Raw genomic sequence first — 24,796 nt, forward strand, 5'->3', positions numbered from 1 at the left:
AAAATGACTATACTATGCAAAGCAATCTACAGATTCAATGCAATCCCCATCAAATTACCAATGGCATTTTTTACAGAACTAGAACAAAAAATCTTAAAATTTGTACGGAGACACAAAAGACCCCAAATAGCCAAAGCAGTCTTGAGGGGAAAAAACGGAGCTGGAGGAATCAGACTCCCTGACTTCAGACTACACTACAAAGCTACAGTAATCAAGACAATATGGTACTGGCATAAAAACAGAAATATAGATCAATAGAACAGGATAGAAAGCCCAGAGATAAACCCACGCACCTATGGTCAACTAATCTATGACAAAGGAGGCAAGAATATACAATGCAGAAAAGAAAGTCTCTTCAGTAAGTGGTGCTGGGAAAACTGGACAGCTACATGTAAAAGAATGAAATTAGAACACTCCCTAATACCATACACAAAAATAAACTCAAAATGGATTAGAGACCTAAATGTAAGACCAGACATTATAAAACTCTTAGAGGAAAACATAGGAAGAACACTCTTTGACATAAATCACAGCAAGATCTTTTTTGATCCACCTCCTGGAGTAAAGGAAATAAAAACAAAAATAAACAAATGGGACCTAATGAAACTTAAAAGCTTTTGCACAGCAAAGGAAACTACAAACAAGATGAAAAGACAACCCTCAGAATAGGAGAAAATACTTGCAAACGAATCAAAGGACAAAGGATTAATCTCCAAAATATATAAACAGCTCATGCAGCTCAATATTAAAAAAACAAACAACCCAATCCAAAAATGGGCAGAAGATCTAAATAGACATTTCTCCAAAGAAGACATACAGATGGCCAAGAAGCACATGAAAAGATGCTCAACATCACAAATTATTAGAAAAATGTAAATCAAAACTACAATGAGGTATCACCTCACACCAGTTAGAATAGACATCATCAGAAAATCTACAAACAACAAATGCTGGAGAGGGTCTGGAGAAAAGGGAACCCTCTTGCACTGTTGGTGGGAATGTAAATTGATACAGCCACTATGGAGAACAGTATGGAGGTTCCTTAAAAAACTAAAAATAGAACTACCATACGACCCAGCAATCCCACTACTGGGCATATACCCAGAGAAAACCATAATTGAAAAAGACACATGCACCCCATTGTTCACTGCAGCACTATTTTCAATAGCCAGGACATGGAAGCAACCTAAATGCCCATCGACAGACGAATGGATAAAGAAGATGGGGTACATATGTACAATGGAATATTACTCAGCCATAAAAAGGAACAAAATTGGGTCATTTGTAGAGATGTGGATTGATCTAGAGACTGTCATACAGAGTGAAGTAAGTCAGAAAGAGAAAAACAAATATCGTATATTAATGCATATTTGTGGAACCTAGAAAAATAGTACAGATGAACCGGTTTGCAGGGCAGAAATTGAGACACAGATGTAGAGGACTAACATATAGACACCAAGGGGGGAAAGTGGTGGAGGAGGGGTGGGGGGTGGTGTGATGATTTGGGAGATTGGGATTGACATGTATACACTAATATGTATAAAATGGATAACTAATAAGGACCTGCTGTATAAAAAAGTATATAAAAATAAATTTTAAAAATTAAAAATTATGGCTTTTACTTCCTTATGGTTTCCTATAATTTTCTACAAGGGTGTAATTTTATTTTTATAGTTAGAGTAAAAATAATGTTATTCTAAAAATGAGAGGGAAGTATTGTTTTATAACTATAAAAAAATCTATCCTGAATGTGTGCAATGATTTAATTAAAATAGTTTTCACTAGAATGTCATTTATAGTAAAAATTTGGAAAAAAACCTAAATGCTCAATAATAGAAAATTAAATAAATTATAGCATATCCATACAAAGGAATCTTATAGAGAGCATTAAAAATAATGTTATAGGTAAATATTTAATAACATGGAAAGACATTTGCCTAATATCACGCTCTTAGAAAAAGAGTTAGATAATGGTATTTATACCAATCTCTTTTTTATTAGTAAGCAAAAACATTTGTATAGGAAAAATAAAGAATGGAAAGAAAGATTAAAACCAAATATCAATGTTATTTTCATTGGACAGTGGCATTGAAGATAAGTTTTAGCTTCTTTTTTTCCCCTACCTATTTAAGTTCTAAGTTTTCTATAACAAGTATCACTATGTAAAAAGAAAAAAGACCCATTACATTATTTGCCCCAAAGTCAATTCTCTCAGGCATTTTGCATATAATCATACCCAGAAAGACACATAAAGACATTGACATTCAACACCAGATGTTATGTGAAGTGATTCTTAAATTTAGTTAAGGTCAAAGTAGACTGACAACCAATACTTAAAATGTTCCAGGACACAACTATCTCTACGTTGATCTCTAGAAGGTGCTTTTATGTCTCAACTGAATAATTGTCTAGGCATTTATACATACTAAAAACAGGGTTTGTTTGCTTTTTTTTGAGAAAACATGGTCCCCAATTGCTGGAATCCCTTTTATATACCACTGTGCAAGGTGCCCACCCTCCATTCAGGCAGGTCATGTTCCCTTAATTTCAAAACGGCATGCCAACCCTTTCTCCAGGATACTGTGTAGATAAAACACAGTATCTTCATTTAAACCACAATACAGAGCATCTGTACTTCATTCACTTTGTAGAGAGCTCAATCTTGCCTATGACTGAAGATTGAGATGATTAACATTTGTAAATTACATCAGTTTAAGGAACACGTGAATCATAACTCCTACAGGTCAAGCTAGGTCACGAGAAATCAACATTTTTAGGGACTTCCCTGGCAGTCCAGTGGTTAAGATTCTGTGCTTCCATTGCAGGGGGTGCATGTTCAATCCCTGTGTGGGGAACTAAGATCCCACGTGCCTCAAGGCATGGCCAAAATAAATAAATAAACAAATGAAATTTTAAAAAAGAAATCAACATTTTTAGATGTACCTTAATCCTCTCACAAATGCTTTCTGTGTTTCTAAAATTTAAGATTCAGTTATATGTACTCAGCTTTGACTGATAATAAAAGAAAATTCTATATGTCTAGGAGAACTCCATACTTTACCAAATCACAGTTGAAGATACCTGTTACATTGCTAAATAGCCTTACTAAAAGGATCCAATTAATAAATTATTTTTAGACAAGCCAGGTAACCTATTGCCTTCTTCTGTGTGTGTGTGTGTGTGTGTGTGTGTGTGTGTGTGTGTGTGTGTGTGTGTGTGTGTTACAAGGAAGCTCTGAGTCAAATTTCCAGATATTCTTACCTGAATTTTAAATATAAATAAGGTCTTGTTCATAAATTCACTTAAATCCTTTCTGGAGGTAATAAGTGCCTATATTTGGCAAGCTTGAGGAGATATTAGAGGGTACCTAAAATTTTAGACCCTTGATTATTAAACTGTGCTTTGTGTAATCTTAAAGCTTCAAGATTCTCCAGGAATCACCATGAGAACCAATGGATGAGGTCTTGGCTTCCAATTTCTGGTTCTAACTAGGAGGATTCAATCAGAGCAGCCAATCAGATTTTATTTACATATTAGAATTTAACACATTTATTTGATAAAAGCATTCCAAGGAGAAAAAATATTTTAAAAACATTTTACAGATGTAGAAACTAAAACCTACAGAAATTGAGAGAATATAAAATTATAAACACATTAATGATGGTGGTGATGATAATATGTTTACGTACATGGAATATTCATCATACCTAAAATTTCAAAAGATATTGTTGGTTATCTATTAAAGATGTGTAACTGGGATTGGCATTGGTGAGCATAGGAAAAGTAAAAGATAAAATGAGGAACAAAGTAGAATTCCTAGCTGGGAATTGGTCCTTCTAGCTAGCTTTCTTCCTCTGCAAGAATTCCATCCCCCAATCCTTATTAATGAGTGATGAGAATAGGGGAATGAAGATCAATGTATATTCGCTAATTTTGCTTTTTAAAAGATGTAAGGAGGTCTTTCCTGAAATGTTTGTGTGTGGTCAGTCCAACATTATTTAGACTGTCCAGTGCCTGCTTTCTGTTAGATGCTGAGTATATGCCAGATTTCATGAGTATGTTACTTAGCTTGTACTCAGCTCCATCATCAGTGCTTTAAATAAGCCTCAGTAAAATGTGGTGTTTTGCACAGCCTTGATTAAAAAAATGCATTTACTTTTCTTTGCTACCATCGATAACTTAAAGTAACTCAAAATTTTCTCCAAGCTCTAAGAAAAATCTCACCTATCAGATTTCTACCCTTTAACAATATTTTGCCAGCCTTGGAGTTATTACAATTATTGATTGCTGTAAATACAGCAAAAAGTAAGAAAACTGCTTATTTCAGTTTACACCTTAGGTAACAAGTGTCAGATTGCTGAATAAAAGCATCTAAATATCTGCATGCAGCCCTACAAAGAGGATTTTTTTAACTAGCTAATCCACGTAAGTTTCACCTATCATTACCGGTTTTTTCCTTCAGAGTCATTCATTTGTATCAATTTTTGGTGCCCACTCAATTGCATCATTTCATCTACTTCCTTTCACCTGCAATTTAATCAAAGGGAATGAGAAACCTTGCTTAAATCAGAATTAACATAGCTGTTTCTTTTCATCCCTTCTCTCATCCAGAATATAGTTTCCATTGATTTCAAAAGGATCACTGGATTCAGATCAGCTCTGCAGGGTAGACAGCAAGACAGTAAATGAGTGGCTCATTAAGAGTGTGAAGTTATTTCTTTTATAAAATGTCTTTGGTAAATTCCACTTAGCTGCTCTTTTCAGGCCAACTCCCTACAGTGAATATGTACATGAACCATGTGCACCTGCTGCCATGAGGAGACTATCTCACCCTCCTGCCCCAGAAAATGCCACTACATTGGTGGTTCTCGACTTTAGCACTATTGACATTTGGGGTCAGATAATTCTTTGTTGTAGGGAAGGAATGACGTCCTGTGCATTGTAGGATGTTCAGCAGCATCCTTGGCCTTTAACATGAGGTATCAGTAGCACCCTTCAGTTGTGACAACCAGAAGTGTCTGCAGACATTGGCAAATGTCCCCTGGGGGAAAAATCATACACAACTGAGAATTACTACACTAAACCAATGGTTCTCAAAGTGTGGTCCTTGCAGCATCACCTAGAAACTTGTTAGAAATGCAAATTTGAGGGTCCCACCCAGACCTACTGAGTCAGAGACTTTGGGGATAGGGCCCAGCGATGTGTGTTTTAACAACCCCTCAGTGCATTCTGATGCACAGTCAAGTTTGAGAACCTTGGCACTAAACTGTTGTTGACACTGTTAGGTTGAAGGACTACTGCATCAGAATAATCTGAGATCTTGTTAAATGTACATTTCTAAATCAATATGCTGCCTTAAACCACCAAAACTTTGAAACTTCTCTGAGGATGTGGATTAGTAAAGTGTGTTTCATGTGTATGTGTTTTACAAGCACCAACAGTTATTCTTAACTACTTTCAACCTTGAGAACCATTACCCTACTCTCCAATTCCTGAAGCCCCAAAATAAACTTGTCCATAGTGTCTTGGGCCAAAGATTCTGTTTCTAATACTGCTCAATCAAAAGAAAGAGCATCTTGGGCTTCCCTGGTGGCGCAGTGGTTGAGAATCTGCCTGCCAATGCAGGGGACACGGGTTCGAGCCCTGGTCTGGGAAGATCCCACATGCCGCGGAGCAACTGGGCCCATGAGCCACAACTACTGAGCCTGTGCGTCTGGAGCCTGTGCTCCACAACAAGAGAGGCCGCGATAGTGAGAGGCCCGCGCACCGCGATGAAGAGTGGCCCCCGCTCACCACAACTAGAGAAAAGTCCTCGCACAGAAACTAAGACCCAACACAGCCAAAAATAAATAAATAAATTTATTTTTTTAAAAAAACCTGTCTTTAAAAAAAAAAAAAAAAAGAAAGAGCATCTGATGTATTCTTAGACACAAATATGACTGATAATCTTCACAAAGATCCTCAAGAGACACAGAACTGGCATACTCTCATTTTACAGGCCACATGGCAACCAGAAATTCTAACTAAATCCAAGCGCTTTTTCCTCTACCCCCATGCGGCATAAGGCCTAAAATTACTATCTTTGTGTTGCCCTGACATCTCAGGAAAACTGAGAGGGCCTCAGTTCCTACAAGTTCTCCTTCCCATTCTGCTCAGACAGATACGGTCCCCTAGCCAAACATTCCTTTTTATCATGGGCCCAGGCACACTGCCTGCTTATTTATGCCTGAGGAGTGGTCTTCAATTCCCTGCCAGTCCATGAAATTATTCAAACAACCCAATCACACCCTCCTGCAAAAACCAGGGGGCATCTTATGCTCTTAATACTACAAAGTCAGCTTCCCACAGTCCCTGCTTGTTCATTCTATTCCCAAGTGCAACCCCATGTGGCCTTGGGAAGCGTGCAGTGTCCTCCTCCCCCAGGACTGATGAATTGCTATCAATCTCATCTGTCCAGTGTCAGGTGTCATGTTTTTGGCTATCCCCTTAATCCTAGGATAGGAATCCCTCTCTCAGCAATGGGGTGAAGAAAAGTGATCAAAACACCCAATAAGGTTGATGACTAAATAATACATGATGGGGGAAAACACTGATATAGACCATAAAAGTAACGTTAATTAGGCACTCATTATATACCATGCACTATACTTTATATACATTATTCCTGAGGCTCACAATAGATATTGTTCTCATTATAGGGTAGAAGAAACTCAGGCTCCTAAAAAGTTAATTAACACTACAAAGTTATTTGTAAGGTGATGGTTAATTTCTGTATCAACTTGATGGAGCCAAGGGATGCCCAGATATCTAATTAAATATTATTTCTGCGTGTGTCTGTGAGGGTGTTTCTGAAAGAAATTAGCATTTGAATTGGTAGACTGAGTAAAGTAGATGGCCCTCCCTGACGTGGACGTACCTCATCCAATGCACTGATAGCCTGAATAGAACAAAAAGGTGGAGGAAGGTTGGATTTGTCCCCCTCTAATCTGAGTCATCAATCTTCTCCTACCCTCAGCACTCCTGGTTCTCAGACCTTTTAACTACCACAAGCTTTCTTGAGTCTCCAGTTGCAGACAACAGATCATGGGAATTCTCAACCTCTATAATCCTGTATGCCAATACCTTATAATAAATCATATATTGGTTCTATTTCTCTGGAGAACTCTAATACATAAGGGGCATGTCCAGGTGTATCAGATGATCATTTATGCTACAAATGGCAAAACAAAACTCAAAACATAATGAGAATTTATTGGCTCCTTTATCTACAAAGTCCAAAGAAGGGCTAGCCTCAGGCACTCCCTGATTTGAGGCTTAAGGGGCATACTCATTTCTTGTCTTTCCTCCATCTAAGGGTTGACCTCATCTCAGGCTGCTCTTGTTATGGGCAGCAAAGTAGCTGCAGTCTCCATCCAATCTAGAGGAAGAGTGTTTGCCCCTTCTGGGGGCTAGTCCTCTTTAGCAGCCCACTTTCTCTTGGTACCTGTTGACAACCTAAAAATAGGCTTAAGGACTAAGCAATCATAGCCTGTTGCCGACCAATCTTGGTGTTTCTTGGGCAATAGAATTAACTGCCTAAAAATATAGAGGTTTCAAGTTATATGCTACTGGTTATAGCCCCATGAGCTAGTAACCATAGCCAGAGATCTGCTAACACAAGGTCCAGAAACAGAAAATATAGTTTATTCACAATACATCTCCAGTGCTCTTACCCATTCCCCTAACACTCAGTTTCCTACTCCCATCTTGTCCTCTGCTTTAGAGGTGTATGACATGCTAGGATGAGACAGGGAAGCTCTATGAATCTGCCCGGTCCACAGGCTGCATCCTCACAATGGTGGTGATGGTCTCATTTGTCTAGATGGAGCCACTTAGGCTTTTCTGGGGCTCCAAACTTACCTTCTGCTGCAATGCTACCTCTTTGCCTCCATTAGTACTAACTTTGGATGGGGTTGACCATTGAGCTTTTTCACACTTGCCAGCCCCAGGGGATCAGTCTTTCAGTCCTCCTGAATTACAGGTCTCAAGCAGAAAGAGCTTTCCTTTAAAAAACCATGTTTTCTTCTTCTTTGCTGTCAGAAAGGCTAGTTTCAGCCTTAGCTTATCTCTATCCTATAGACCTCACTGAAGGTTTCAAAATGTAGCAGACATGCTCCAACCATCCTGAATTTTTCCTACCTTTGTCCTCCATTGCTGCAACCACAGTAGACACAGAGTCCCAAGGTTCAAAAGGCACAGATATAACTATGCCTAAATTTAAATTTAAATTTAACTATTTAACTATCCTAAGAAGGATGAGCATCATTCATGCCAAAAAAGAGATGGGGCCTCCTAGTTGCCCATCCCTTTGCTTCAGTTTACCTAATTCTACTCTTCTAAGAACTGATACATTCCGTTTTGCTTAACCTAGAGGTGAGGGTCTGCAAGTCTAGGTTAAGCAAAAAGGGATGTATCAGTTCATGTAAGCTTAGTCCTTGGGCAGAAGGCTGGTGGTATCATCAGGTTCTAGCTCTATCTGCTTCCTCTAACTTACTCACCTCTTTAGACAAGATAGTCACAGCAGTTCCAAGCTTCATGTCCACAAGAAAATCAAAGGAAAAATGAAAATAGCTGATTCTTTCCCAGTAACCACCAAAAACATTTCTTCCAGCTAGTAATTGATGATTCTGATTGGTTTACATGTCCTTTGCTGAACTAATCACTATGGTCAGTGCAGTGTGATCTGCCATTTGGCTTAAGGCAAACAGAAAACACCTCTAGATCTAAGCTGGAGTAAATCTCACTCAAACCACATGGCTGAGAATGGGGTCATTCCCCTCACCCCCAATTTAGTGTATCTTTTGCAAGAAGGTAGAAGAATGGATACATAGCAGCAAATAAACAGGTACTAGCTGCACCAAATAAACCAGGCTATACCTGAGCCAAATCATGCCTGTATTACTCACTATGCAACACACAGAACACCTGCACTGGAATCATCTGGGATGCCCATTAAAGTTTACACTGCTAAGCTACTAAATCAAAATCTCAGGCACAAGGCTCAGGAATCTACAGGTTAGCAAACTCCTGGGCTATTCTTATGACCACTACAGTTTGATATTCTTACACTCAACAACTTGCTACTTATTCTAGAGAACATTTTTAAATGAAAAGCAATATAAGACTAATGCTAATTATAATCAGTTATAATTTTATAACTGTATAACCTTGTACAATAGGGAGGAAAATTATTCTAATGATTGGCAAAATTCCTCTTCCAAGTAAGAAGTTTTTATTTAGCAAAATATCTTGTTTGGCTACTTTGTGGCAAAAGAATATTACTCAGGGCATAAATGAATGCCTTAGAAGTTAACCAAAAAGAGAACTAAAAACACCGTAGGCATTTGGGGATTTAGAAGCAAAAAGAATCTAGAAAAATGTGTGATGGCATTTGAGAGAGAAACAAAAAGGGCACAGCAACACGAAAGGAGGCCAGACCCCCAGTAGAAGAGACAACTAATAAAAATTTTTTAGACCCAGAAATAGTTGAGAGATTTTTAAGGAAAAGGTTAGCTGAGATTAAATTTTAAGTTGTTTGCCAAATAACAAACCTTCTGTAAAATCAGCTACAGCTGACAATACTTTCTGTAGCAAAGGGATAGGGACCCTGTCCTGTAGTAAACTGCAAAGTAGAAATGGAGTCAGAGGCAAGAAGCAAAATGTGAGGCAGAGAATGAGAACTTTAAAAGCAGGAGATAACAACAGCCAGAAATAATTACATGCATTAACCTCATCTCCAAAATGCTGAACATTTTTATTACATAATATAGTGGGGGAGATAATGCTAATTTTACCTTAATATTGTAACAGAAAGTGACCTTATACCTGGAGTTATGAGAGACTCTAAGAAATGCACTACAGATAGGAGGGAGCAAGTATTTTTGAGCCCTGCCAAGGGTTTTATAAATATTAAATGTAATTCTCATAGAAATCCAGTGGATTTGTATTTTCCATGTCAGTGATGAGAAAGTGTTCTTAGAGTAACCTGCACAAGGACACATAGTCAGTGGCAGAGCCTGGCAGAGCCAGGAGTTCAACTGAGGGACAATCCTCCCCAAAGCCTTTGCTTTTCTCTCAGGGTTGGTGGTGCAAAATAGTAGTTTTCATCTATGTAGTCACACCAGAATCCCCTGGAGAGTATGAAACAATTCCCTATTCTTGAATCCCACCTCAGATAAATTAAGTCAGAGTCTATGGGGTTGCAGTTGAAGGCACCACTTTTGAAAACTTCTGGGGTAGGCCAACAGATGTTTTAATTTTTTGTTAGTTTTATATTATAATAGTAAATTGAATATAGATATATCCGGCCTTTATAGTTTGATATGCATTATTTTTGCCATGTGGCCACTCGTTCACAATTCAAACAGCTTTTAGGAAGTGTGTGTATGTGTGTGTGTATGTTTGTCTTAATGTGACCCTCAAGAGATATCCCATACCAACATACTGGGTAGGATTTCAAAGCATTTCCTTCATTTCTCTTTTGCTCTGAATAAAACACAGAACAATTCTAAATCATACTCATCTCAAACACCAGATATCATCAGGGTGGCCTTCAGCTATTTAAGTTTTTCCTCAATTTTTTTCCTTCTCACATCAACCTGCCTAATGAAACTACTACACATTTGCCAGATTCCAGATGTTTGGAAATTAGAAAACAGTATCAACAAAAACAAACCTTTACCAGTATTTTTGCAATTTTGCTTTTTATCCACACAGCTTTGCGTTACTCCTGGTCATGGCTTTGACAGAATTGCACATAATACACTGATGAATGGGGGGAAAGAGACACTAATTTTTTTTCTCATCTCAATGTAAGTATATAAAAGCAAAAGTTATGGCTACCTTGTTTTTTTTTATACAACAATGAATTTGGTTCACAGCAGTACTGCCCCAAAATCTGAAGGACTGTTAAGATATCTTCTAAAAAGATGCAAAAATTATTCTAGCAGTTCATAAAGCTATTCCGATTAAAGGATCTGGTATTTGCATTTCAATGGCTTGTTTCAGGCTCCACAAACAATCTAATACACAATTCCTTCACAATGAGCTATGATCGGGGACTACAGAAACTACTCTTGATATTAGACCTTGTGCCTTGTTCATGTGGACAAAGGACAGAAAGTAATGATACTTGAGAGCAGCCAGGTGAAAACAAATGAAAGAAGTCACTCCAATCACTCCGAGGCAAATAAGCCCTCATTTATTTTAACTATGGTTATCTGATTGTTTCCTTAATATCCCACATTACCAATAGCACCTGAAGTGAAAGGCACGCACTACTAAAATACCTAAATAGATTGAGACCCAAGGACCATCAACCTTAATTACATATTAGCCCCTGAAATATAATTAATTGAAACTGAATTCCTGATATGCTTAGTAGAGAGGACCACATTTATTTTATGTCAGACATGATCTTATATCCATGAATCTGTTATTTTGCTGATATTCAGTGCTCTTGTCCTCTTTCACACACTATATTCCATGGGTGACAGCATTAATATCAATGATAATTTTCATAAAAATAGTAAATTTCAGTTTGCGATACTATCCTTATTGTTTCCTTTCTTGAAGATCCTTTAAAAAGAAATTACTATCTTAAAGGTTTTTCTGCATTTCCACAATGTATTTTAATCAGAATCTATTATAAACATGTGTAAACAAACACACAGATACACACATATTACACATACATATATGTTACCATATATAACCATAAACGCTATTACACCTGACATATGGCCCATTTGATTTGTCTGAAGTGAAGATCATTTGATTACTTTTCATGGTATAGAATTACTGAGTCAGTTATGCACTGTAGTGGTTCCATGCAAGAATGTATCTTCAGTATATATTGCATCGCTTACACAATCCACTCCCTTCCTCTGGCATTTCTAGCAGTAGTTCAAGAAAACCTAAATAGGGAAAAATTAGGGTTCTTTTGTTTTATTTTTACATACAAATTTCTCCCAGAATATTTTCCACATTAAATGGAGATATATACCAAATTACATTTATAATTTAAATATACTTCATATTTTCAAAGAATGTATGATTTGTTTTAGATTTTTACATGCTGCTTACATACACTTGAAAATTTGATGATGATATGTCACAAGAAGATAAAAATGGTAAGATGAATTCACTTTTTAAAATTACAGAACATGGCATAGTTAGCTAACAGGGACAATCTTAAAGCTTCCCATAATTGAAGAATATTAGAAAGAAAATATAATACCATTATATAAATTATGGTATTCTTTCACCTTTCAATTGTCATTTTTCTTGGAGAGAAAGGCATACAAATTTTGTAATAGTATACCAAAAGAGACATTGAAAATGCTTTAAAGACATGGAACACTTACGTGCATGAAAGCTTTAAGAAAAACTAGGACTTTTGTCTAGTAAAACTACTTTCATTACATGGATAAAACTCAAACCTATTTACCTCTAGCCTCTATTTCTCTGCTTGTCTCCAAGAAATCTCTCAGATATCTTGCTGCTATCTCAATTGCATGAAAGGCTTGTCAGTCAATAACATTCATTAAGCATTACTGGGTGCTTAATAAATGTTTCTGAGCATTATGACAGGTACCCTAGGGAGATGCAACAGAAACAGAGGATACAGTCTCTGACATCAAGGAACTTTCAATAGTACTGATTATTCACGCTATATAAATGGACTAAAATAGGGTTTCCAAAGAAATACATAATTTAATTATTGCAAATTAAAACAGTACAAATGATATATGTATGCTGAGGTGATTCAGTGAGTGATCTGAGTGGCGGAAGCAAACAGAATATTTTAAATCATGTATTATAAGGGTCAAAAAGACATGGATTAATGAGCTAAGGAAGAAGAGTTTTTCAGAGGGTAGAAGGTTTGCCTAAAAGGAAGGAGGAGAAATAAATCCTGAAGTAGTGTGGGTGGAACTAGAATCTGAAAGACTAGGCAGCAGGCTATTGGCCCGACTTTGCTCATACATCTTTCCTGCAATATCACTTACTAATTTTTTATCTGGCTGGTATAGTCTAGAGCAGAATCTCCCAAGCTGTTGCTTTTCATTGACCCCTTCCTTTTATGAGGAGAAATACCCTTCAAATAAACAATGTCTCTCCAGCATAATTCCTGCTACCACTATCCATTAAAAACACAAGATTAATGGGGGGAAAAATGTTAGTACTTGTTATTACTTCCATCTGTCTTCAATGAAATGTCAAATAAGTTTCCTCTGTACTCAAAAAAGTTAAGGCGTTGTTGTATTATTACTGTTAATGTAATGGAGACCACAGTGTGAACTGTTACAGGTTCTGTCATAGTCCTCTGTCCCCCCCGCAGACCACATTTACACAATGGGAACCCTAAAATAAGAATAAAGGAACATTAATTCCCTTCTATATGTACACAAACCTCACAAAAATCAACACTGTATGGTGTTGACTGTCATTACAGTAGCAGTAGTAGTAAAGGTAATGGTGGTAGTGGTAATTTATATTGATTACATTTACTGCATGGCAGACACCATTAGAAGCACTTTACATGTATTATTTAATCCTAACCACTCTAATAATCATTATTAATCCCATTTCATAGAAAAAATATTGAAGCCCAAATAAGCAACTTGCCCAAAGACACACACCAGGTGGGTGGTGTGGTGGGGCTGCGATGGCAGAGCACACACTTTTAGACATGACACCGGACTAACTCTGCATATGCCATGTGCCTACGCCATAAACGCTGGCCCTCAATTTCTAGCTGAAAATAATACCTGTTCTCTTACCTGCCTCTTAAAGATATAATAAGGATTAATTTGATGTCTGCAAAGTGTTATGACCTCTTCATAAAGACACCCAGATGATTAAAACTCCTCAATTTCCATTTCTTCATACGCCACATCTTCAATTACAGTATCTTATAGGTATGCAGTCTGGGAACCGATTGACTTTGCTTTCTCTCATACCACATTCAGATTGTGATCAGTTGCTATTTTATCATAGGAACATCATCCCTAAAATTCACTCGTTTTATTCTAATTTTTGATGCTTAAGTTATCATTAGTCTCAGTTATTGTAATCTCCTTAGAGTACTGCATTTTACCTTGCAAAGATGAAATTTTAATGGAAATTGGGTCCTAATACCCATCAGGGGGGAAAGAAAAAAGTTCATGTGTTAATCAAGAAACAAATAATCTCATTCAAATATGCACATTCTTAAGTTGCTCTCAGCTTCGAAATCCTCCTTAAGTCTCAATTCCACTGACTACTTACAGGCTCTGTATATTTTATTTCTGCACTTTCACCTTTAACAATTTCTGAAGATAGTAGAATTTTGGAGCTAAAATGGAACTTAAAGATAACCTAAGGCAAACTCCATTTAAGAAATGAGAAAACTAGGGATCACAGATGTTAGATAACTTGCCCAAGGTCCCTCGGCTAAAATGTGATAGATCTAGAACTAAACCCACGCATTCTGATTTCAGATATATACCATTTCTAATCTACATGTCCTTCCGTCTACACCCATGCCTTTGAATATTTAATGCAGATACCTTCCCAATCTTTTTCTAGTCCTACTTTTTCTCCCAGGTTCCAGGCCTGTATTTTCAACTGCTTAGTGAAATTTTAGGACGATGATAATATTGAAAACTAATCTTATTATCTCCCCTTTGAAACCTATTTATCTCCATCCACTTATTGCTCTTGTATCTTTCAATCCCATGAAAGATACTAGGTATAATGGATCTAGATGGACTCCAGAAGAAAGAAGACATGGAAGAGATGATTTAAGTCAGTTCTGTCTCCAACTAGAAGAACATTATTCTCTTGGATTCCATTTGCATACTTCTTTTTCCAAAACTGATGATATCTAATAAATCAGATCAGCAAATCGGCCTAGGCACATGGAGTCACTTGGCCTGTTAGATGTTAAAATGTAGCTCTGATGGATTATATATGGTCCAACCAGTTTAAACAAATTTGAGATCAAGTATCAACTGGTAATTATGTATACAGGATATTTGTCTGAAAAATGTCTTCTGTGCTTATCTTGGCAAACCATGCAACAATAGGAGGCTGTAGGAATATTTGTGCATCTAGGTTCATGAGCAATTTTTTCCTCCAATGGAAATGCTCTAGTATGACAATAATTCCATTGTGGATGTGTTACTTCAAAACATCAAATTTCTAAAGCCATGTATCTCTAAAGTTTAAGAGATTTAGAATATTTATTTAGTATTTCTTTAGATTTAGAAATCTAAATCCTTGGTGGAAGCATGGCTTATACAGCATATAATATATAGGAAAAATCTGAGAGGGATTGGATAGACATTCAGTTCTGGAGTCAGTGCAAGCTCTAAAAATAGTAGCTACACACATATATTAACCCTACATCATGTGAAGTGTGCAGAAACCTAGTCTTAGAAGACATAAGTATTCATTATTGGAGCCAGAAAAAAAAATGCTTCAAATAGGTTAAATTCTAGGAGGCAGTTCAGCCTCTTCGATTAGTAGGTGGGTTGGTTTCACTATTCCAGCTCATTTTATTCACAATAGCCAAGATCTGGAAACCATCTTGATGTCCACAGACAGATGAATGGATAAAGAAAATATGATATATACATACAATGAAATACTATTTAGCCTTAAAGAATGAAATCCTGTAATATGCAACAATATGGATGAAACTTGAACACACTATGCTAAGCAAAATAAGCCAACCATAGAAAAACAAATACTCCATGATTCTACTTATATGAGATATCTATAATAGTCAAATTCATAGAATCGAAGAGTGGAACAGTGCTTGCCAGGGGCTAAGGGGAGAGGGAAATGAGGAGATACTAATCAAAAGGCATAACGTTTCAGGTAAGCAAGGTGAATAAGCTCTAGAGATCTGCTGTACAAAATTGCACCTATAATCAACAATATTGTACTGTACATTTAAAAATTGTTAGGAGGGTAGATCTCATGTTAAGTATTCTTACCACGATAAAATAATTTTTTTAAAGTGGGAAGGGAGTGTTTTATTACTAAGCCTGAATCATTGTCACTAATTTTGAGAATCCAGAGTATAGATTTGTCCGAAGTGAAATTCAACAAGGAATGAAAAAGTAAAAATGGGTTCTGGGGGCAGATAGGGGATGTGTCATCTTCTTGGACTGAAAGGAAGGAAAAATGCAATATTTCCAGGCAAAGAAGGTATTTTGAGTCTTGTGCCTAGAACACCTGCTCTAGGAATCTGATGTGTGTTGTAGCTGCAGAAAAACTGAGTAAGCTGATCTACAAAACACACACACACACACACACAGAAACCAAATTCATGATTATGTAAATAGAAATAATTGCTAGGGCTTTTGAAGGTAATAGAAACTTCTGTAGAAACACTTGAAAAAACAGGTTTTAAAAGGTTTTTTTCTTGATATTAAGGTAAAAATTGTGACAAAGAGAAGGATGCTTGGATTCAGCAGAGTCCCAAATCTCAGAGGATAGAAGAAAAATGGTTCCTAGCAGTTGGCCTTATAAAATCTAGATGAAAGGAGACAAGAAATGTCAAGTGGAAGTGGAAACAGAGTAGGGTCTTGCTTCTGAAGGAAATGAGGTTGCAGTAAAAAGATGTTTGTGTTTCCTCAGAAGTAGTGAAGTAATCTGAGGACCAGGGAATTCAAAAGCAAGATAAAAACTAGGTTTAGGAGGAGCACATGGCAAAGACGTCGTGGTATTCACTGGGTCCTTGAGAGCACACGTGAGGAGCATCCACAGCAGCAACTCCCACTCTGACGTCTTTGGATGGAAATTTTAGCATCTGGATGAAACCAGTATGTTTGGAGGTAGGAAGAAGGTCCTGAGGTGAGAGTGGGGACCATTACAAGATAAAGGGATTTCTGGGCAGTATGCATTAGTATCAAATATAGTTCAGAAATAGAAGAGTGGACTTAGAATACTGAAGATCTTTCTTGAATGGGAGAAAAAAAATCAAATAATATTAGGAATATGAGAAAAGCAAAATAAGTCAGAAAAAATGAAAAGAATAAAATCTGCAACACTTTCAGTTCACCACACATTTAAAACTTTTCTCTGGCTTTTACCATGAAACCATGTTTAGGATTTGAAAAGATTTAATAAAGGTTAAGTATAAATGACCTGAGAATGAGTGACTAACCATTCTAAATTCCTTATCAGACTGAAGAAAGCTCAAATGGCTTCCCCAAAACAGATATTCTGTTCTCTTCCACCCTGGCTCTTGACAAATATATGTAACAAGTATCAGAGGAGTTATAACAGATGACGAGAGCAATAAAACACCATAACAGATTGTCAACAATTTACTGTTTATCTCCTGTACACTTAGGTGAATTCTAATTTGCTTGATTCTAAGAATAATGAGGTGAAAAAATTATGATAGAGATAACAGTGGACATAATAGCTTAGGTGACAATAAAACATTTCCTGATAAATCTCTAGCCATACCTTAAAAGCAAGCAAAAGAAGTATAAAATTGATTTCTGGAAAGAAAAAGAAGTAAATAGAAACACGGATGTTCCTTAATAAGCTCTTGCATATTTTCTGCCGCAGAAGTTACTTCACATAAGATAAAATCAACATAATTAGCATCTTCCTCCATGGCTGCTTCCTCTATCCTTCAGAACAGGCAAAGTTTAATGTGGATAACTCACTGCTACTTTCTTCCAATTCAACAAATCCCAAATCTGTAGTGACTTTTTCTTTTAATTTGAGGTATAACTTACATATTATAAAAATACACAAATCATAACTGTAGAGTTCCATGAATTTTGACAGTAACAACCATCCATGTGTAACTACCAGGCCAATCAAGATATAGAATGTTGCCATCACCCCATTAAGTTCCCTCCTCATTTCCAGTCAATCTCCACCACTCATTTAGAAACCACCACTGTTCTGATTTCTATCACCATATGTTAGCTTTGTCTGCTCTTTCTTCTCCTTTTGGAACAGCTTTATTGAACTATATAAAGTTCACCCATCACAAGTATACAATTCAGTGCTTTTTTTAGTACATTTACAGAGTTGCACAACCATCACCATGATCCAGCTGTGCATTTCCACCAACTCAAAAAGTTTCCTTATGCCAGTTTGCACTCTCCACTCCCCAGTCCATGCAATTATTGATCTGCATTCCATGATCACAGACTTGCCTTTTCTGGAAATTTAATATATATGGAATCATACAATATGTAGTCTTTCGTGTCTAGCTTCTTTCACTTAGTGTAATGCTTTCCCTGTCATAGTGTTTATCAGATGTTCACTTTTTTTTTTTCTGGATAATATTCCATATTCCATTGTATTGATATGCCACATTTTATCTGTTCACCAGTTGATGGATATTTAGACTGCTTCCTGTTTTGAGTTTTGCCTGTTATAACTTCATATAAATTCAAATATATTGTTATTTGTGTCTGCTTTCCTTCATTCAACATAAAATTTTGAGATTCATCCAAGTTGTTTTGTTTCAGTTATTTGCTCCCTTATATTGCTGAGTAGGATGTATGAATATTCCATGATTTATTTGTTCATTGTTCTATTAATAAACAGTTGAGCTATTTCACTTTTTGTCCATTATGAATAAAGCAACTCTAAACTATTTTTGCATTTGTATTTCTCTTGGGTAAATATCTAGGAGTAAAATTTTTGGATCACAAGTTAGGTCTATTTTTAATTTTTATAAGAAACTGCCAAACTGTTTCCAAATAATTATACCATTTTACACACTCACCAACAATATGAGAGCTTTAGTCTTCCACATTCTCACCAATCTTTGATATTGTCATTTTTTTTAATTTTAGCAATTTGTCTGGCTATGCAATGTGTGGTTTTAATTTGCATTTCCATAATTATGCTGAGCATTATTTCATATGCTTATTGGCCATTCATTTCTCTTCTTTTTGTTGAAGTATTTGTTCTAGTCTGTTAATTTTTATTGAGTTGATGGTCATTATTATTGACTTGTAGGATTCTGGAACAATTATCTTGACAGATATAAAGGTTGCAAATATTGTCTCCAAGTTTATAGCTTGCTTTTTATTTCCTTAACAATTTTCTTTTTTTATTTGTTTTTGATGAGAGAAAAACTATAATTATTATACAATCCAATTCATCTATATTTTTTCCTTTTGTGGTTGGGGTGTGTGCGTGTGTGTATATGCGTGTGTTGCTAAGAAATCCTCAAATGTCAAAGACACAGTGAAATTCTCCTTTGTTATTTTCCTAGAAGCTTTATGTTTTGGCTCTTGAATTTATATCTATGACACATCTTGAATTAACTTTTTTTATAGTGTGAGGTAGGGATAGAGGTTCATTTTCTAGTTGTTGTGGAACCATTTGTTGAAGATTTTCCTTTCTTTCATTGAACTGTTTTGGTGCCTTTGTCCAATATCAATTTACTAAATTTGTGTTCCGTTCTGTTCAGTTGATCTAATTGCCTAGCCCTATGCTAATAACACACCTGTCTTCATTATTTTAGCTTTAAAGTAACTCTTAAAATCAAGCAGTTTATGTATGTTCTTCAACATTGTTCTTTCAAGATTCTTTTTGACTATTCTAAGTCTTTCTCATTTCCATATGATTTTTTTTTAAATTGAAGCACAGTTGATTTACAATATTATGTTAGTTTCAGTATACATCAAAGTTATTCAGTTATACATATATTTTTTTTCAGATTCTTTTCCCTTATAGGTTATTACAAAATACTGAGTATAGCTCCCTGTGCTATACAGTAGGTCCTTGTATGTGTATATGTTAATCCCGAACTCCTAATTCAACCACCCCCTTTCCCCTTTGGTAACCATAAGTTTGTTTTCTATATCTAAGGGTCTATTTCTGGTTTGTATATAAGTTCATTTGTATCATTTTTTTTAGATTCCACATATAAGCAATATCATATGATATTTGTCTTTCTCTGTCCCCATATGAATTTTAGAATCAATTTGCCAATTTCTACAAAAAAGAATCTATTGGGATTTTTTGTGGAGGGGGGGAATATCACTGAATCTATAGAATTTGTAAAGAAATGACATCTTAACAATATTGAGTTCCAGTCTATGAAGATGGTATATCTCTTCACTTATTCAGCTATTCTTTTGCAGTTGCTTTCTTATAACTACAGAGAATGAGCTTATGAAAAAGAACTATTTTAATTACTAATGATGAACTAAACTGATTATTTAAGAGAACATATTTGTTTTTGTTTGATAAATGCTTACACTAGTTTTTTGTAAAAAATCATAAAATTTTAAAATTGAAAACTTGGAAGTCATTTGATCCAATACTTTATTTTTATTGAAATTAGAAGCCTTAAAATCAAGGTGTAAAGTACTTTTATATTACACTGGAATTGGTTTTCCTCATTTGTCCTCAGTAGTGAAGTGAGGAAGGAGAATACTGGAAACTACTCTTCTGTGATAGAAGGAGTAGCTTTGAAGGGTCACAGTACATACAATAAAGAGTTTGCTAAACTTTTGTTTTCAATTACCAAGATGTTAATTAAGTAAGCCCTGGATATTCAAAAAGCACTGGTAGAATACAGATTGTTTTATGACAAAATATCTTGGTTTTGTATTAATGTGTTTTATATACCCTACTTTGAATGCTTATGATTATAAATATAGGTGGAAGATAAGGATCAAAAAAGTTCCTTGGATCATGCTTAAGCTGATAACTGTGCATGCTCTTCAGCAGTCACATTACGTTAGGAAGAAAAGCATATAGAGAAAAATACTTTAAAATGCAGCAACATAGGGTCTGTGGAGTATGAGATTCAGCTGAATCTGTATGATGATATCTAGATCAAGGGACACAAATTTTTCTCTAAAGGGCATGGCTTTGCAGGCCATGCTCAACTCTGCTGTTATAGCATGAAAGTAGTCACAGATAATACACAAGTGAATGAGCATTGTGTTCCAATAAAACCTTACTCACAAAAATAGGCAGTGGGTCAGATTCAACCCACAGGCAGTAAATTTACCAACCTTAATCTAGATTAATTCTCATCATTCACATTATGATGTCCATTCCATATACCTGTTACATATATGTCATCATACATGAATACACATACTCAGACATAACCTATCATATTGAATATTTCAGAGACTGTGTTCTGAAAGTGCGAGAATAATCTAAATAATGGAAAATTTCCCATTACTCTCTTTCTTTTTTCTATTACACGATTAGTGATGAAGTCGTTTGAACAATATCAAAGATATTACATTTATTCTCCGTGGACATTTTATTATCTTTCAGACAACTAGATAACAATACCTTATACTCATTGTCTCTGTGCTTATAAATCAGACACTTTATAAATATTCATAGAAGCAAACTATTCCCTACAGAATTATCTCCAAAACAATAATTATGCAAATTGCTGATTGTCCAAAGCACTTAATTTCTTAGCAATATGCAATCTGAGCTAGCCTAAAGACAAGTTAATAAACAGTCTTTAAAATAAATGATAGAAGTGTCTTGTATCTATAATCAGTGATAAAGTTTAGAAAACAGAATGAACAATCTCAGAAGCAATTTTTAATTTGATAAACATACTAAAACTTACTTCTACAAAATATATGATATTATAAACACTGCAAATAAATTCAGCATATCACAAATGCTGTAATGTAAGAACATCTCTTTCAATTATAGCAAAAGAGTAATTTTCTTTCAGATTTTCCTGAAAGAGTATTATTTACCTATTTATGCATTTAACTCCATTAAGATCTCAACCCAACTTGGATGCTCGAACATTGACTGTGTGCTTTTCTTTCTTAAAAAAAGCAAAAGATTTACTAATAGAAGTGTAATTCTAGGGTCTTTCTATACCAAGTTGCTTTTCTTTTATAGGTACCCTGGAAGGCTTTGAATTATATAGGTCAACCAGCTACAAAGACCTTTATAACCATGAAAACAGGATAAATAACTTTCAAATAATGAAGAGAGCTTATTTAGGAAGTTTTGCAATAAAACACATAAACCATATTTTAGAAAATGATATCAAATCCTTCCTCCAACAAGTTTGTTACAGAAACATTATGATCATTATTAACAACGTTTTGTTGATTTAGCTTTCTTCTGTTCGTTTCTTGACTTAAGTTGCAGTAAAAACAACTAAGCAGAGTTTATTAAGTAGCTCAACACTGCTCAATCACTCCACTCAACACTATAGGTGTCCAGTGGGCTGTCCCAAGTAGCTTATGATCTAGTTAGCAAGGCAAAATACACAGGAAAAAAAAAAAACAAAACTAACAATAAAAGTTTGCAACGAAAGTTCAAAATAGAAACTAGCACAGGGAGTCCATCATTAATTTAAAAATAAAGAGAAACGGTTGTTCATATAGTTTAGAAAAAATTCTCTAATTATTGAGAGCTTATTTGTGTGACTGAACGCCTAGGTTTCTTCACCATAAAGCAACAAAATTTTGATTTAGAGAAATCTCTTTAAAAAAACAAGTTTATAGGGGCTTCCCTGGTGGCGCAGTGGTTGAGAATCTGCCTGCCAATGCAGGGGACACGGGTTCGAGCCCTGGTCTGGGAAGATCCCACATGTCGCGGAGCAACTAGGCCCGTGAGCCACAACTACTGAGCCTGCGCGTCTGGAGCCTGTGCTCCGCAACAAGAGAGGCCACGATAGTGAGAGGCCCGCGCACCGTGATGAAGAGTGGCCCCCGCTTGCCACAACTAGAGAAAGCCCTCGCACAGAAATGAAGACCCAACACAGCCAAAAATAAACAAATTAATTTAAAAAAAAAAGTTTATAAATAAGGAGGAAAAGTAATCATATGTCAAAATTATGCCAAAATAAATGACAAATTGAGGCACATGTTAAGAAAACAGTTTATAATTAATCACAATTAGTCAAAAAATATTTGAAAAACTTCTATGAGACAAGACTATTTATTTTGGTTAAAAACAAAACTGAAAACAAAAACAAAAAATGCCTGTCTCCAAGGAGCTTATATTCTTGTATGAGGAAAGGGATAATAAATATATAAATAAATAAAATTATTTCAGTTACTTATAAGGACTATGAAGATAATAATATAAACTAATATGGGAAAGAAAAAAACTATGGTAGTGGGGGGACGGAAGTAAAATATTTTATCAAGAGGTAGTCAGGGAAGGCCTCTTTGAGGAGACATTTGGACCAAGATTTCAAAGATGAAAAATGTGTCAGCCATGCAAATATCTGGAGAAAGCTTTCCAAGAAGAGGGGAATAAAAACAGCAAGTACAAAGGCTTCTAGGTAAGGATGAGCTTGGCATATTAATGTAGGAAATATAGAAAAAGAGCCATTATGGCTGAAACATCTTGAAAAGGGAAGGAATACTGATTACGTTAACAACCTGTTCCTACTAGAATATTTTATTTTCATCATTCATACCTAACTACAGGAAGCCAAAATCTCCCATCATCAGTGTACACTGGTCTGAAATTTTTTAAATATGATGCTCATATGTGAAGAGAACACACAGTAATGTGGAAAAAAGGAGTGTTCAAATCCCAGCTTTGCATTTATCAGCTTTCTGAGGCCTTGAGAAAGTCACTTACCTTTCTAAGTCTCAGATTCTTTATCAAGTCTCAGTTTTCTCACCTATAAATTTGTGATGCTTTTATCTGCCTCCCAGGTTATGTGAAGGATTAAATACGATGTGCAAGAACCTGGTACATAACTGGCACTCAGGAAGTACAGGCTGTCATCCTTACCATCATGGTCATTGTTACATATACCAGCTCCATTAACATAACCATCATCATCAGTATTAGGTAAGTTCAAGTTAGATAGAATGCTCTTCCAGAAAAGCAGCAAAAATAAGCATGCAGTAATAGTAGCCATTGGGAAAGACCACTGAATTCATATCATATTTTTTTAATAATTTAAAAATTAGCTTTAAAATGTAGGGGAAGTGTTAGGAAAAATTATAGAGTTGTAAGAATATTTACATATTTAAAAAGAGTAAAATCAGGTTATTTGCAAACATTTAATCCTCAAGTTGATTTATAGATTAAATGCAATCCCTGTCAAAATTATAACTTCCTTTTTTTGCAGAAATGGACAAGCTGATGCTAAAATTTATATATTAAAAAAAAAGATAAAAAAATAAAATAAAACAAAATTATATAGAAGAGCAAGTCACCCACTATAGCCAAACAATCTTGAAAAAGAAGTACAAAGTTGAAGGACTCACACTTCCTAATTTCAAAATCTACCGCAAAACTACAGTAATCAGGACTGTGTAATACTCGAATAAAGACAGACATATACATCAATGGAATAGAATTGAGACTCAAGAAATACACAGTCAATTGATTTTCAACAAGGATACCAGGATCACTCAATGGGGAAAGAATAGTCTCTTCAACAAATGGTGCTGGGACAACTGGCATCCACACACAAAAGAATGAACTTGGATCCCTATTTCACACCATATAAAAACTAACTCAAAATAGATCAAATTTCTAAAATCAGAGCTAAAGCCATAAAACTCTTAGGATAAGACACAGGAGTAAATCTTTGAGTTATACAATCCCTTGAATTAAGTAAAAGTTTCTTAGATATGACCAAATGCATATGCAACCAAAGAAAAAATAGATTATTTAGATTCATTTTAAAATTTTAAATGAGCTGGATATTTAATAAAAATTAGAAAAAATAAAACTGGACTTCCCTGGTGGCACAGTGGTTAAGAATCCGCCAGCCAATGCAGGTGACACGGTTTTGAGCCCTGGT

The 24,796-nt window shown here is 35.6% G+C and overlaps 1 long non-coding RNA gene across 1 annotated transcript in view; it reads right to left on the reverse strand.

Annotated features, from left to right (window-relative positions):
* LOC309667180 overlaps positions 1-24,796 on the reverse strand; it is a 386,224-nt gene that overhangs the window by 304,523 nt on the left and 56,905 nt on the right. The gene's annotated exons all lie outside the window — the stretch shown is intronic.

Source organism: Balaenoptera physalus (genome assembly GCF_965194825.1).
Source record: "Balaenoptera physalus genome assembly, chromosome: 9".
Classification (NCBI taxonomy): Eukaryota; Metazoa; Chordata; class Mammalia; order Artiodactyla; family Balaenopteridae; genus Balaenoptera; species Balaenoptera physalus.